Below are 14,181 nucleotides of genomic sequence, written 5' to 3'. Positions count from 1 at the left end.
TTTAACACAGCATTAGACACTCCTGATACAGCAGTCACTTTACCAATGTCGCTTAGCAGTTTTGATTCCTAGAGTCAAGCTCTGGACAAAGCAAATGGTAGAGAGTCCAGGACAGGATGTAAATATAACCAAGTCTGACGCAGCGTCAACCCTAATGCAGAAGGTGCACAATGCCGAAGGCAAGAGGAAAGGGAAAAACTCTAGGGCACTAATCACCTCTTCTTAACAACATGAGGTGACAGAGTACCCCGAAAGGGTGATGGAGAAAGACACTGATTTCAAGATTAAAAACTAACGGATGGAAGCACTTCAATAAAAACAAGAACAGGCAGGGGCACCTGGGTGGCTCCGTTGGTTAAGTGTCCGACTCTTGGTTTCTGCTCAGGTCATGATCTCACGGTTTGTGAGTTCAAGTCCCACATCGGGCTCTGCACTGGCAGCATGGAACCTGCTTGGCATTCTCTCTCTCTCTCTCTCTCTCTCTGCCTCTCCCTCACTCATACCGTCTCCGCCTCTCTCAAAAATAAATGAACTTAAACAAAAAGAACGGGCAAAGGAGGAGTCAAATCTTCCCTTTTCGCTTTAGAACATCCACAGTTACGGTGTGTAGGTGACAAATTCACTGCCTGGATATGAATCCTGGCTCATGCAGAAAGTGGAAAAGGGTTGCACTAAGGATTAAATGCATTCATATGAGTAATATCCACGGGGCAGTGCCTGGCACAAAGTAAGCACTCAAAATATATCACGTATTTTATTACGCCTACCCCTGCCTTACAACGTGCAAACACTGATTGGAGAAGAACTTTAAATGTTGCGTAAAAAGATATGCCACACAGAGCGACTTAAAGAAATGTATGTAAAAGTGAACTTGAATCAGGACATAAAGTATGGCGACTATGTTAGAGACTGCTAAGCAGGGTAGAGCATATGGGAGGGGAGCTTTGGTGAGGGAGGCTTCCCAGAGAGAGCCTGGAAAGAGATTCTGCTGTCTGCACTAGCCAAGGGTTTGCAAACTGTAGAGGTCTCTACCTCTGCCTTATACGGACACGGCCGAGTATTATTATTATTTTTGGTTTTGCAAACGGAAAACATGTCTGGATACACCTTTTGGGGACGCTGGGCACTTTTTAAAAACTACTCGCCAGCAAATTCAGACTGCTTCTCTGTTGCTTACATTACTGTGTAGGGGAAAGCAAATGCTTGCAGAGGCTCTATGTCTCCGTGAAGGAGAGGGACAACTGAGGCTCAGAATGGAGGCCGGAGGGCGTGGTGCAGCTCCTGGCTTGACTCTGGACTCCCCCAGGCCTTTCCCAGAAGTCCCAGCTTTATTCTGAGCCAAACAGGGGAGGAGGTACCTCGTCCCAGGAGATGGGGCTGGAAGGAACCTTGGGCCCAGAGTAAGGCCTGCGTACTTCCCCAGTTAGCTGGACCAGCCCAATGCCTATTTCTGGACCTCTGCCTTAGTTTCCCCACAAAGCCTAAACCAGGCCTTGACACTGTACCTGGCTCATCCAGTGCCCTCCCTCCCTGAGACCAGTCTCCGAGCCCCTTTTCTCCCTTCGGGTTGGCGAGGGCGGCGGAGGCTGGGTGTGCTCCCCAAAGCCCACAGGTGTGGAGCCACAGAAAAGACGGTTCAAGGCCAGCTCTGCCACTTGCTGGCCATGTGACCTTGGGAACACTTCTTAACCCCACTGACCTGTGGCCTTCTCAACAATTCATTGATTTACATAACGAATACTTTACTGAACACCTGTCCGGGGCCAGGTACCGTGCTAGGTGCACGAAGCTCGTGGCCGGCTTGCAAGGAACTCAGCAAGGACAAGGCCACTTTGCGTGGCTGCTTCCGGAAGCGAGAAATCTGCAGGAGAGCTGCCCAGAGGGACAACCCGTGGTGGGCGGGGCCGAGGGCAGGGAGAACGGGAGGCTGAGTTAAGATGTGAACGAGGAGCATAAGCAGAGAAGTGGTCCAGAGGAGCAAACAGCGGGTGCGAGGTTTGGGGCACAGAGTGGTGTCACTGAGGTCAGATCAGAGGCTCGGTTGAGCCCCTGATGGGACCTCGTAAGGATTCTAAATCATTGGTGAATGCAGGACGATAATTCCCACTTTGTAAAAATGTGAGGTTTAGGGAACCATGACCAGGGGCGGGTCACTGGGCCCCGGGACCTCGCACGATCATGTACTGGGAGCCACCCTGTAGGTCACCCGGACTAGCTGACTTGACCACCCCGCTGCCTCGATTTTGGCTTGCTTCATCCTACAACAGCCCTCCACCCGGACCCCTACACACACGCGCGTGCACACGCACCGAATGCAGGCACACACTCGCACTTGGCTGGAACCGAGCTCTCTGGACGCTCCGCCTGACTGGGGTCCCAGCCTGTCTCCCACCAAAGCAAACCCGCATGCAAATCTGTCTTTCTCGCCCTGGGCTCAGCATCCCGCCTCTGTGCCTCTCTTCCAGGTGAGGACACAGAGCCCTTGCTCCCGCCCGGACTGTCCTGCTGCAGGGGGCTGACTGCTACTCCCTCCTGGAGACACAGCTCAGAGGTCCCCTCCTCCAGGAAGTCTCCTCTGACCCGCGCCTGCTTTCAGGGCTGGTTCTGCGCTCCCCGCACGTACCTGGTTGGCTGCCAGCATTTGCCAGGAATCTCTAGGGACGCCGCTGTCTGACCCGACTCCCAGAGAGGGGACAGCGTTCCTGATCCACGTCGCAGCTCGGCACGGCTGCACGTGGTCGGACAGTCCGCCTAAAGGGGATGCCATATGGCACCCCACACCGCCCCGAATGAGGATGCCTGGGCGCCTGGGTCCTCTGGCCGTCCTCCGCCTTAACTCCACCTGCGCCCTGGCTGCACCTCATGCCAGGGCCACCCGAGGCTCCCTGAGGGGCCGGCAGCTCCTCTCTGAAGAGGTCCTGAAGCTGACAACGGTGCAGAGAGACGCAGGTCAATCGTGAGAGGCTTGTTCTTTCCGGCATGGCCTTAGGGATTTTTTTTTTTTTTAATGTAAAAACCGAATAATCCATAGACCCACAGCTCAGCACCTGCAGAAGGTCACTGGCTTGATTCCAAATCTCCTCTCGAGGCCGACTGAAAACGGTTTACACCAAGGTAAAAAAAGAAAAAAAAAATGTCTCCGTGATCACGACTGCCGCCCGTGGCCTGCACGCCCGGTCCCCGTCTGCCTCGCACCCGTCCCTCGCGGGGCTGGAACACCGCTCTCCCTCCCCTGCTCTCCGGCCGCCCTGGGTTGAGACGGGGTGGCGGGAGGGGGGCGGGGCAAGCACACGGGGCTCCAAACAGGGCACGACTTTGTCTAATGTGTCTAATTCGTTTAGAGGTCCCCAACCCCTTGTTCAGATGCGGCTTGTTAACAGGAACAGTGCACGGGAGACGATGACAAAATGGCACCGGGTTCTCCAAGAGGAGGCCCATTTCCCTCAAACACCCTCGACATATGGCAAAATCAGCTTCCTACTTGGGATCAAGAGTGGCGAGGGCGTCTGTGTGCAAGGCGCGGCGTTAGACCCACCACAGGCACCATGTGCATAAGGCCGCGCCTTGCGCCGTCTTCCAACGATGAGCCAGGCCCAGCAAGGAGGCACATGGGCCCAGTGGTGCAACCGACGGGCCAGCCCTGAGCAGTGTCAGTGGGGAGCTTTTAAAAGTACGGGTGCCCAGGCCCCATCGCAGACCAGCTGAACCATAATGCAAAGCGAGGGGGCCCAGGCTCAGCATTTTCCAAACGCTCCCAGAATTCCCAGATGCCTCAGGCAACGAGAGGGTCTTCTCATCGTCTTAACTGCACCCCTGCTCTGCATCTCTGGGGCAGCTGGGGGCGTCCTGTTGGTCTTTTGGAAGCAGTCCCCCCCCCCCTGCCCCAGCCCAGCCTTCGGGGAGCATTCAGGCGGCTTGGGAAATCAGGGTCCCACACGGAAGAGGGCAGATTTGTGTCCTCAAAGATTTGTGTAGGGAGTTTGTGCAGGACGGCCCCTTCTCTGCAGGCTCTGAGCCACTCCAGATTCTTCCTGGCAACAAAACTTTCCTGAAAGGGCCAGGCAGTTGATATTTTCAGATCTGCTGGAGCCGTGCCCACCCACGGTGCCCCAGAACCCCGTCTGCCGAGACCCTGAATCCCCATCCTCCGAGCCTAACCTTGCAAGGGTGGCTTCTGTGCTACCCGCAGGACAGACTGCCCCTGCCCAAGCTCCTGCACCGCGTCCCACCCCTTCCGCTGCCGCCTCCCCTCCCCCCCCCCCCCCCCCCCCCCGTCTCCTCCCGCCCGCCCTTGGCAGAAGACCCCCTAGCACAACTCTCGAGAGGGTGCCTGTTTCCCTCCCTCTGGGCTCCTGCGGTGAGAACATTTTCCCACAGTCACTGCAGGCCTGCCACATGGTGACCAAATCCGAAGACACGGGGCAGTTGCCACGTGTCTGAAACCGTGCTGGAGGGAAGACAGAGATGGCCAGACGTCCCTGCCCTAGAGAGGTCTGCGGTCTGCGGGGGGAGAGGAACCAGACTGGCCCAAACGTCTAAGCTCTGCCCCACCTTCCCAGACTCGGCTGTCCCTTGGCCGCCCCGAGGTCGGAATGATACCTGGGGGAATAATGTGCCAGGTGCGGTCAGAAGCCCTGAGGGAGGATGTTATTATCCAGCCGGGGGGGGCCCTGCTCCCCAGAACACACAGTGTGCCCAAGCCACCTCCTACTTGCCCCTACGTGGGCAGCATCCCAAACAGATGCCAAAGCAGCACCACCCGCCCCCATGAGCTCGAAGCCGGCAGCAGCTGACTTCACGGCCATCTCAGCAGAGGGGCCAGAGGACACAGGACCCCAGTGGGGGGCATGTGCCAAGGCAGCCTGAGCAGGGGACGGGCGAGACCCCCCCCCCCCCCACCATGGGCTGATAGAACTAATGCTCACAGAACCTTCTGGTTGAGGGCGTGGTCCACAGGGGGCCCGCCCCGGCGCAGTCTCTCAGTGTGAATTGTGTCTCCTCGAGAGCTATGCCCAAGTCCTAACCGCTGGGACCTGTGACCTCATACGGAGATAGGATCTTTGCGGATGTAATCGAGTTAAGAAAAGGTTGTGCTGGATTAGGGCGGGCCCTGCATCCAATGGGTGGTGTCTTTGCAAGAGGAAGGAAAGGGAGGTTTGTACAGAGGCAGGCACACAGACACACAAGGAGACATCTTCCCACGTGAAGGTGGGGGGGCGGTGTAGACTATAGGGGTGCAGCCACAAGCCCAAGAGCGCCAAGAAATTGCTGGCAGCCTCCAGAAACCAGGAAGAGGCATGAAACAGGTTCCTTCTAGAACCTTCAGAAGGGGCCAGCACCTTGACGTCGGACTTGTGGCCCCCAGAACAGCCGGAGAGGACGTTTCTGTTGTTTCAAGCCACGGAGCTTGTGGCTCTGTGAATGCAGCCCGAGGAAGAAGCACTCGGCAAGGGCACATGACACCAGAGAGCTGAGATTGGAAAATCCCTCCCCCCTGCACATGTCCTGCATAAGACAGGGGACGAAGTCCTCCGGGGTTAAGACCTGGCAGCAGAGAGACCCTGGTCCATTTTCCTGCCCCACCTGTGTGACCCTGGGCCCACTCCCGAGGCAGCCTCATCTGTCATTTCGGGCCATTAAACCCTGCCCCACTTACCCAGAGTTGCTGAACTTGACTGTGCCCGTGATAGGGCTTCAGACGGAAAACTGACCATGGGAGTCAGGGGACCCTTGCAGAAGAGGACGGGAGTTAGCTCTAAAAGCCAGTGTTTTCTCGGAGAAAGGAATCAACGTGAAGTCCACTCTCGAGGTCACCCCCCCCCCCACGCTGGTGGTGTCTTTGGAGCCGGGGAGGTGGTAACAGACAGGGCTCCACTCAAGCTCCACAGATGGCACAGACGTGGGACCTTCCAAATGGGAACGCGTTTTCGGAAATCAGTATATATGAGTGCATCTGCATTCGCCAAACATTTGCTCTCTTCAAAGTGTTTGCCAGCACAGATTTCTGATTCGTAAATGTTGGTTCAATCTCCATGTTGTGATAGGGCTGCCCTTCCAAATCCCAGCCTGGATCATGTGGCTTCCTCGTAGCCCAACCCTGCTCTGCCCCGATGGGAAAGTCCGGTCTGGGCTCTCTACGCTCGCTCCGAGCTGTGTCCATGCCTCTGTGGCCGTCCCTGGCCCGGATGCCTCTGTCCTGTTCCAGGCCTGCCTAAGCCAACACCTCTTCAGGGAAATTTCCCGAGCCCCTCCCCCTCCCCCCCCCCACCTTACGGTCTCCGAACAGCTGGTGCATTCTGCCACGAGCACCCCCACATCACAGCTTGCCTTTGCTCTAAATGAGGGGACTCCACCCATCTCCCTCATCTAAAAGGACCCTTTTTTGAGCAGTCAACAACCTGGAATCAAATCTCACTCCTGCTCTCACTGGCTGTGCACCTTGGACGAGACAGGTGACCTCCCTGAGCCGCGTCCTGTCCGTCTTACAAGGTGCAAGCAGCCACAGTGTCCTGTAGAGACTCAGGACCGAACGTCAGGCTCGGAGTCCAGGGCTGGCACGTGTCAGCCCTTCCCGCCGCTCAAAGTGTGCTGCTGTTACGGCTAAGTCACCTCTGCAGACGCCTTAATGCCCGTGGGTCCCCAGACCACCTCAGGTCTACGACCAAAGTCTTCGCAGCACTTGGCAAAATGAAAATGCCAAGAACCATGCACGCTGATTGGCTAATGAGTAAAAATTAATCAAATGAATTGATTAAAAATAACCGATTTTGAAAATTCTAGCATGAGGCTCTTCCTATTTTTTTTTTTTTTGAGATTTGATTTTTAAGTAATCTCCATACCCAACGTGGGGCTCGAACTCACAACCTAGAGATCGAGAGTCACGCGCTCTGCCGACTGAGCCGACCAGGCGCCGCCCTGTTTTTCTAACGATTTATTGCACCGTGGTGGGATCACGGGGCGACTTCAAGTCTGGCAGTCTCACGCAAGTCTTCGATTAAACAAACTTCCTCGCCTCTGTCCATCAAAAGGCCGGCAAGTACGACCCCGCAGTGAAGCGGTTTTGAGGTAGGGTGTTGCGACGTTGCCCCATCTTTCTCCCCCGCCTCCCCCCTCCCTTGGCACGCTCTTCCCGGGGAACCGTCCCAACTGCCTCTGCGCGCAGCCGGCTCCGCAGACCACGTGACGGCACCTGCTCAGCCACGGCTGTTTAGACGAGAGGAGCCCCCCCCCCCAGCACCCCATCCAAGCCGCTGGGTACCCCTCCTGGGAATCCGGGGCCCCGGCAGAAGGAGCGAGTTGGGAGGTCGGTCACACGGTTGCAGGGCTGAGGCTGCCGCTCTGGAGTGGGCGTTATTCGGCCCTGTGCTCCAAGGAGCAGGAAGAGACGGCCGGGGGGTGGGTGGGGGCGGGGGTGGGCACCGCCAGGTGGTGGGACGTGGCATTCCAGACGGACAGGAAAGAAGGTGTCCCGGCCGCTGCTGCGGATCGTCCTGTGACCGTTTCTCCTCTGTGAAGCCAGGCTGCCCCGCTCGCTTTGGCCTCCGTGAAATGCTGATTCCTGATTACAAATCTCCCATCGCTTATCAAATGCATGTGTTGATCTGTTTTTGTGCCCTTCTAAGCTCCAGGAGGACAGAGACCCAAGAGGTCCTGTTGGCACGGAGCAGGTGCTCGATGAAGCTTCTAGATGGATGAGAGGGCGATTACAAGCTGGCCGGGGGTGTCTGATTCTTGCCACCCCACACGCGCCAGCAGCAGCCTGGGCGGGGAGGGCGTGGGAAGAAGCCTCCTCTCTCAAGCTTTCAGGGAAAAATGAAGTGAGGGGTTCCAGAGACAAGCCAGAAGCCAGACGGGGTGACTGCTCGAAAGCTGAGGGCGGGGCAGCCTCTGCTGAAGTCCCTTCTCATAAGGAGTGTCCACCCCCAGGGAAGGGCCAGGAGAGAAAAGAGGCCCAAGGGGCAGCGGGGATGCTCTGTGTCCAGTGTGGGTACCCGCCCAAGGGACACAGACAAGGGCCTGGAGTTCACAGTCCAGGAGAGGTGAGTGGCCTGCGACACGGGGAATGAAGAACTAGGTAGTGCAGGGGGAGGACTGACAAGGAGGGGGAGGTAGACAGGGGAGGAGGAAGAGAGAGAGACAGAGACAGAGAGAGACAGAGAGAATCCCAGGCAGGCTCCACACGGTCAGGGTACAGCCTGACTTGGGGCTTGATCTCAGGAACCGTGAGATCATGATGAGCTGAAATCAGGAGTCAGACGCAGGGGGGAGGCGAGGCGAGGGAGACCGCAGCAGGGTCTGTACCTGCACCTCGTTGAACCACAGGAGCAGACGCTCTTACACAGCTCTGCTTGCTTCTTCAGGGGGGATGCCTGACAGGCGAACGGGAAAGGTGTGGGGGCTTCCTACGGGGCAAGATGGTCACTGTTTATAAATGTCTGAGGGTGACGGGATGTGCTCTGTCCGCCGGGGTCACACTCTACTGCCCATCGTCTACCCTGTGCTACCCTGGCTTAGCACGCGCTGCAAATACCCCAACACTCCCCCCCCCCACCATCAAAAGACAGAATCCAAATGCCTCCAACGTGGGAACCTCAGGAACTTGCTTCTAAGGAGCAGGGTATATGCCAGAAGTGACACTGTGTGGTTTCTGAGCCAGGGCCACACGAGGAGGTACAGACAGACCCCCCGTCCCCCCCAGCCGGCTCTTTCCTGGAACTCACACTGAGGCCTGTGTCACGATGTAGGAATCCGGGCTCGCTGGGCCAGCCGTGCTGGAAAGACCACACAGAGATCCGAGGAGCCTCCCCATGTCCCAGGCTGTTTGCGTCTTCCCAGCCTGGGCGCCAGACGTGTGAGCGAGGAAGCCTTCGAGAGGATTCCAGCCCCAGCCACGGTCTGAATGCAATCTCACGGGAGGCCTCCAGCCAGAACCACCCACCTGAGCCCAGGCAGCCCTGGACTCGTGAGCAAAATAAAGAAGGCTCATGTTTGAAGCCGCGATCTGGAAGCATTTCGCGGGCAGCAAGCAATGCTCTCTAAACCTTGGTTTCCTTGTCTGTAAAATGGGAACCATAAAAGCAACTACTTTATCAAGCCGTTGCTCCGATTAAATGAAACGGTCCCCGCAAAGTCCTTACTTAGCACAGGGTCTCCACCCAGAGGAAGCCCCGAGGATACAAACGCTCTGATTATCACTCACTGTTACCATCGTGGCCACTGCACGGACCAGAAACAAGGGCTCGGAAAGACCAACGCCAATTGTCCAGGAATCCCACGGGGCGTTAGATGCTCCACAGTCCGACCCTGAGAACAGCCTCAGATACAACGTGCGCGCTCCCGGCAGCGGCCGTGACCGTGATCACAATCTCGCCGAAGAGCTGTCATTCCTATCTGGGAGGTGCTAGGTCCACGACCAGAAAAACAAGAGGGACTGAGGTCAGACGCCCAACACGTCTTCGTCTTTCTTCCTCAGCCCCTGCCTGCCTGGTTCCCACACGCTTGGCACCCGCTAAGGCTCCAGTCCCCTTCGCACCGACAGTAAATAAGGTAGCGGCATCTATGAAATGTGCCAGCAGGCGGGTCCCTTCCTTCCCAAGCTGCAGTAACGTGCAGGCCTCCCAAGATTATTCGCCTAACGCGTGTGTTTACTAAGTGTGGGGGTGATAACCTGGGAAGGTCTGCAAACAATCCGTCCACAGTCGGCAGGGCCGTGACAGACGCATTTTGTGAACGGGCACCGCACGTATATTTCTACCCAATAAAGCCTTGAAGGTTTTACTGTTTCGGAGTCAGCCGGCAGCTTCTCTGGCACCTGGGAGAAGCTACTTGATAAGGCGAGAAGCAGCCAGAAGAGCCGGGGAGCTCCCGAGGCTCGGCTGGGCTGGCGTCGGACAAGTCCCTTCCCACCCTGCACCCCTCGCTCAGCCACCAAGAGGTCTGCAGCGGTTCCTGGTGCCGAGCCAACTCTGCGCCCGGCGCTGGGGGGAGGGGAGGGCAGGGGAGCACACAGCTTCAAGGAGACAGACACGGACAGTGATGCCACAGGGCGCTCTGTGCCACACCCAGGTACGTCGAGGAGCTTTGAGCCAGGGTGACCGGCTTTCCCGGGACATTTGATGGGGCTTTTTGTGATACTCAGAGCTCCAGGGACCTCATCCTCCTTTGCTTCCATGACCAGATCCTGAGAACTGTTAGGATTTGCTCCATTTTTTTTTTTTTTTTTTTGAGAGAGACAGAGCACAAACGGGAGTGGCAGAGAGAGAGAGGGAGACACAGAATCCGAAGCAGGCTCCAGGCTCTGAGCAGTCAGCACACAGCCCAATGCAGGGCTCGAACCCATGGACTGCGAGATCATGACCTGACCTGAAGTCAGACACTTAACCGACTGAGCCACCCAGGTACCCCCCCCCACCCCAATATATTTTTTCTAAATTTTTAAATGTTTATTTATTTGTGTATGTGTGTCTGTGAGAGAGAGAGAGAGGGGAACAGAGAGAGAGGGGGCAGGTGAGACACAGAATCTGAAGCAGGCTCCAGGCTCTGAGCTGTCAGCACAGACCCCAGCATGGGGCTCAAACTCACGAACTTCGAGATCAAGACCCAAGCGGAAGCTGGATGCTCAACCGACTGAGCCACCCAGGTGTCCCAGTATTTTTTCACGTTTACTTATTTGTTTCGAGAAAGTGAGCGTGCGTGAGCAGGGGAGGGGCAGAGAAAGAGGGAGAGACAGAGAGAATCCCAAGCAGGCTCCGCACTGCCCGCACGTGGCCCGATGCGGGGCTCGAACCCATGAACCGTGAGATCATGACCTGAGCCGAAATAAAGAGTCAGACGCTTAACTGACTGAGCCCCCCAGGCGCCCCGATTCGCTCCGGTTTTGCTCTCTTCCTGCATTAAGCATCCACACCAGCCTCAGAAACGAAAGAAGTGGAGAAACGGCCAGAGATACAGATGTCACGCCCCGCCCCCTCCAACTCTGACTGCCCCGGACCTTGGCTCTCGCCCTGGCTTCCCAGACAAAAGGCACAGGAACAAGGAGAAAGCCACGTCCTCCGTGCCCGGTTGGTGGCAAGGCAGCGCGAGTACAAACTGTCCGTGGCCACGTGGATGCCTGCCAACACTGGGCGCGGGCCAGCCTCAGAGATCATGGCTGACTCCAGAACGATCTGATGTCCCGCTGGGCTACAAGCCCACTGTGCAACCTTGGGCCAGCAGCCTCTGGTCTCTGGACCTCGGTGTGCTGACCTATAAATAGGGCCAACGGGGGGGTGGAGTTGCATTACTTCTTGGGCCCACGTTCCAGGGCACTGAACTCTCTAGCACACGGCAGCTCTTCAAACTGCCCGGGATGCTTTGCCCTTGACATGATTTGGCAGTCGGCCTGTCCCAAGGAAGGCCCTTTGGCAGGGCCAGACTCCCCAGAAACAGCTAAAAATTTACCCACTGGCCTGTGGAACACGCTTGCTCTCTCTCTCTCCCTCTCTCTCTCTTCCCCTTAGCAATGAGACGGTGGAGGTGAAGACGGGTGAGGTAAGCCTAGGGACCCCTGGAACCTTCTTCCCCGTGTCCCCTCTGCCCCGCCGGGTCTGCGCCCATCACCACCCTGCTGAGCACCAGGACTTCACAGCAAATGGTCGCAGCACCCAGCGCCACACGCTTAAGTTCCTGACACTGACTCCCTTTCCCGCCCATCGAGCCCGTCGCTGGGGGAAGCTCCGGGAAGCTGGCCGGCGAATGTCTGCCCTGGATCCTCTCAGCTGTGGATGTAGGTCCGGGAGCATTGTTTTTAGGCCAGGAGCAGCCTGAACGCTTCTGCAGAGGCGCAGGGAGACCCATGGCCCGGTGAATCAGGCTGGGACACTGCCCGCTCCGTTTCCTGTTGGCCAGAGTCCACGATGGCCGGGCAGAGAGTGCCTGAGCCAGCGGCTCCCTCACCTTCCCTCCGAGCCCCAGCAGGGTCGCTGAAGCTTGGGTCTGGGCATCAGGGGCCTGGAGAATCGTTCAGTAAATACAGACCAGTGGACACAGTACAGTCGAGAAAATGGCCTGGAGGTCACAGCCCAGACAGTCACGCTTACATCCACGCAGCACGTCTTCCCGAACATTTCACGTGTCTTCACTATGATGTGCAAGTTACGGAGGGAGCGTGAAACGGGACCACCAGCTGGCTTTTTAGAACCCATACCCTCACTCAAACACCTCCCGTGGCTCCCCATCACTTAGGAGACCCGGAACACTCCTTATCCTGGTGTTTCAGACCCGCGCCCACCAGGCCGGGACTGATACACCTGCTTCCGCGGCCCGACGCTACAGCCCTCCGCCACCCCCAGTTCACCCACCCCCAGCGGTCCAGCATCTGCAACGTCTGCTCGGTGCTGCCCCTCCCCGAATGCCCTTCCGCCTCGCCGCGGCTTGGCGAATTGCCACTCATCTCTCAAGGCTGACGTCAGATGCCCACAACCTCCTCCGTCCAAAGCCGTCTTTCCCACCTCTGCTCAGGCGCGCCGACCACTCTAACGAGCTACAGGTGGTTACGCGACACGGTTCCCGACGGTCTCGGGGTCAGCTGAAGGCAAGGAACACCTTGTGTACCGTCATCCTCCCGCCTGCGGGGACTCTCCGTAAAGGCCTGGTCAGCGTACCCAGAGCGGGAATCTGCAAGAGGACCAAAGCTGCGCGTGAAAACTCCCCCTCGTAGAAGATTCGAGAAGCGTCGACCGTGGGCAAGCAGGGCCCGGAAGGGTCCGAAGTTTTCGTGGCCTTCTCCGCGTTGACGCACTGCTGGGTAGGCTGTAGGCTTCAAGAGGACCCAAACTAGTGCCTCGTACTGACCACATAATCCCGCCTGCAAGACTCCTTGTATCTCGTGTGTCTCCACCCAGTTAGGCACTCAGCTTGCCTCGAAGGCAAATATTACAAGACGGTCCATCTCTCCCTCCTCCTCACTATGCCATCGATATTTCTGGGTCCGGTTTGCTGTGCTTCCCCCGGGCCCCAGGAGAGCCACTCTTCACACACAGCCCATGGCTCGTCTTCTCTGGTGGGAGAAGATAAAGGCCAGAGGAATACTGTCTAGGCCTCACTGTTCCATCCGTAGGAAGGCCAGAGCAGGAGTCAGAGAGGAAACCAAGCCAGCTCTGCTCCTCTAGAACTCTCGTCTCTCTGGAGCATCACAGGGCCTAGAACGGAGCCTGGAGGTAGCTCTAGGTGTTCTGGGAGTGTTTGTGGAAGGAAGGGGAAGAGGGATGGCAGGACCGTTGGGATCGGTGGCCGCTGAGGGAACTTTCCAGCCCGAGGTGGGGGAGGAGGGAAATCTAGCCTATTTCTAGAAAACTTCGTTGGAAGGAGATTTCTAGACCCACTTTGATAACCCCGTCTGCTGATGAGTCACCCTAAAATACGGTGCCCAGTTAAAGGGCTGCTCCTAAAACGACTTGTACTCTGGGGGAAGGCCTTTGAGATCTGTCCCAGTGAGCTTAAGCGTATCCATCTCATGGGTTTACACAGTAGTGCTGGGGCAGAAAATGGCAGCTCCTCAGGGCTATTCTCCACCCTCCGAGCACGCTGCCTCGTCAGTCCCCGGCCCCTGAGGGCTCTCGCAGAGTGAGCTGTGTGGCTTTAGGAACGACACAGAAACCAGTGTGGCTAGCAGGGCAGAAGCGAAGGCCAGGAGGCAGGAGAGGCAGTCAGACCCAGGGCCAGCTGGTGGCAGGGCCCGGGACCTTCCCAAAGTCACTGGCCACCGCCCTCGGGGACACAGCAAGTAATGGAGAGCTCTGAACAGAAGGCAGTCATGAGCCTGGGGCCCCGCTGGAAAACAAACTGTGGAGGGCAGAGGGGAAGCAGAAAGGGTGGCGAGGAGACAGGAGGGTGGCCTGGGTGAAGCTGAGGAGAGTGGCCAGCACGGGAGGGGGCGCCACAGTCTGAGGACTTTGCAGCAGGAAAGGCCATTAGTGATCAGCCAGCCGTGACAACCAGCGGGTCTAGAATTTCGCTGTGGCTGAGACAAGAATTACTTGGAGGGTGTTAAAAACACAGATTCTGTCTGTGTCTCCCTCTCTCTCTGCCCCTCCCCCGTTCATGCTCTGTCTCTCTCTGTCCCAAAAATAAATAAACGTTGAAAAAAAAAAAATTTTAAAAAAAAAACACAGATTCTGGTTCTGATTCAACAGGTCTGCAACA

The 14,181-nt window shown here is 57.1% G+C and overlaps 1 long non-coding RNA gene across 2 annotated transcripts in view; it reads right to left on the bottom strand.

The window, feature by feature from the left end:
• LOC122469507 overlaps nt 1–14,181 on the bottom strand; it is a 48,834-nt gene that overhangs the window by 27,396 nt on the left and 7,257 nt on the right. The window contains exon 2 of one of the 2 annotated variants that reach the window (XR_006293496.1): nt 12,489–12,654. The exons of the other annotated variant lie outside the window; for it this stretch is intronic. This is a non-coding gene — a long non-coding RNA (uncharacterized LOC122469507). The remainder of the gene's footprint in view (nt 1–12,488; nt 12,655–14,181) is intronic. 2 annotated transcript variants of the gene reach the window in all.

Source organism: Prionailurus bengalensis, chromosome B3 (assembly GCF_016509475.1).
Source record: "Prionailurus bengalensis isolate Pbe53 chromosome B3, Fcat_Pben_1.1_paternal_pri, whole genome shotgun sequence".
Classification (NCBI taxonomy): domain Eukaryota; kingdom Metazoa; phylum Chordata; class Mammalia; order Carnivora; family Felidae; genus Prionailurus; species Prionailurus bengalensis.
This window is presented reverse-complemented; position numbering and strand designations above follow the sequence as displayed.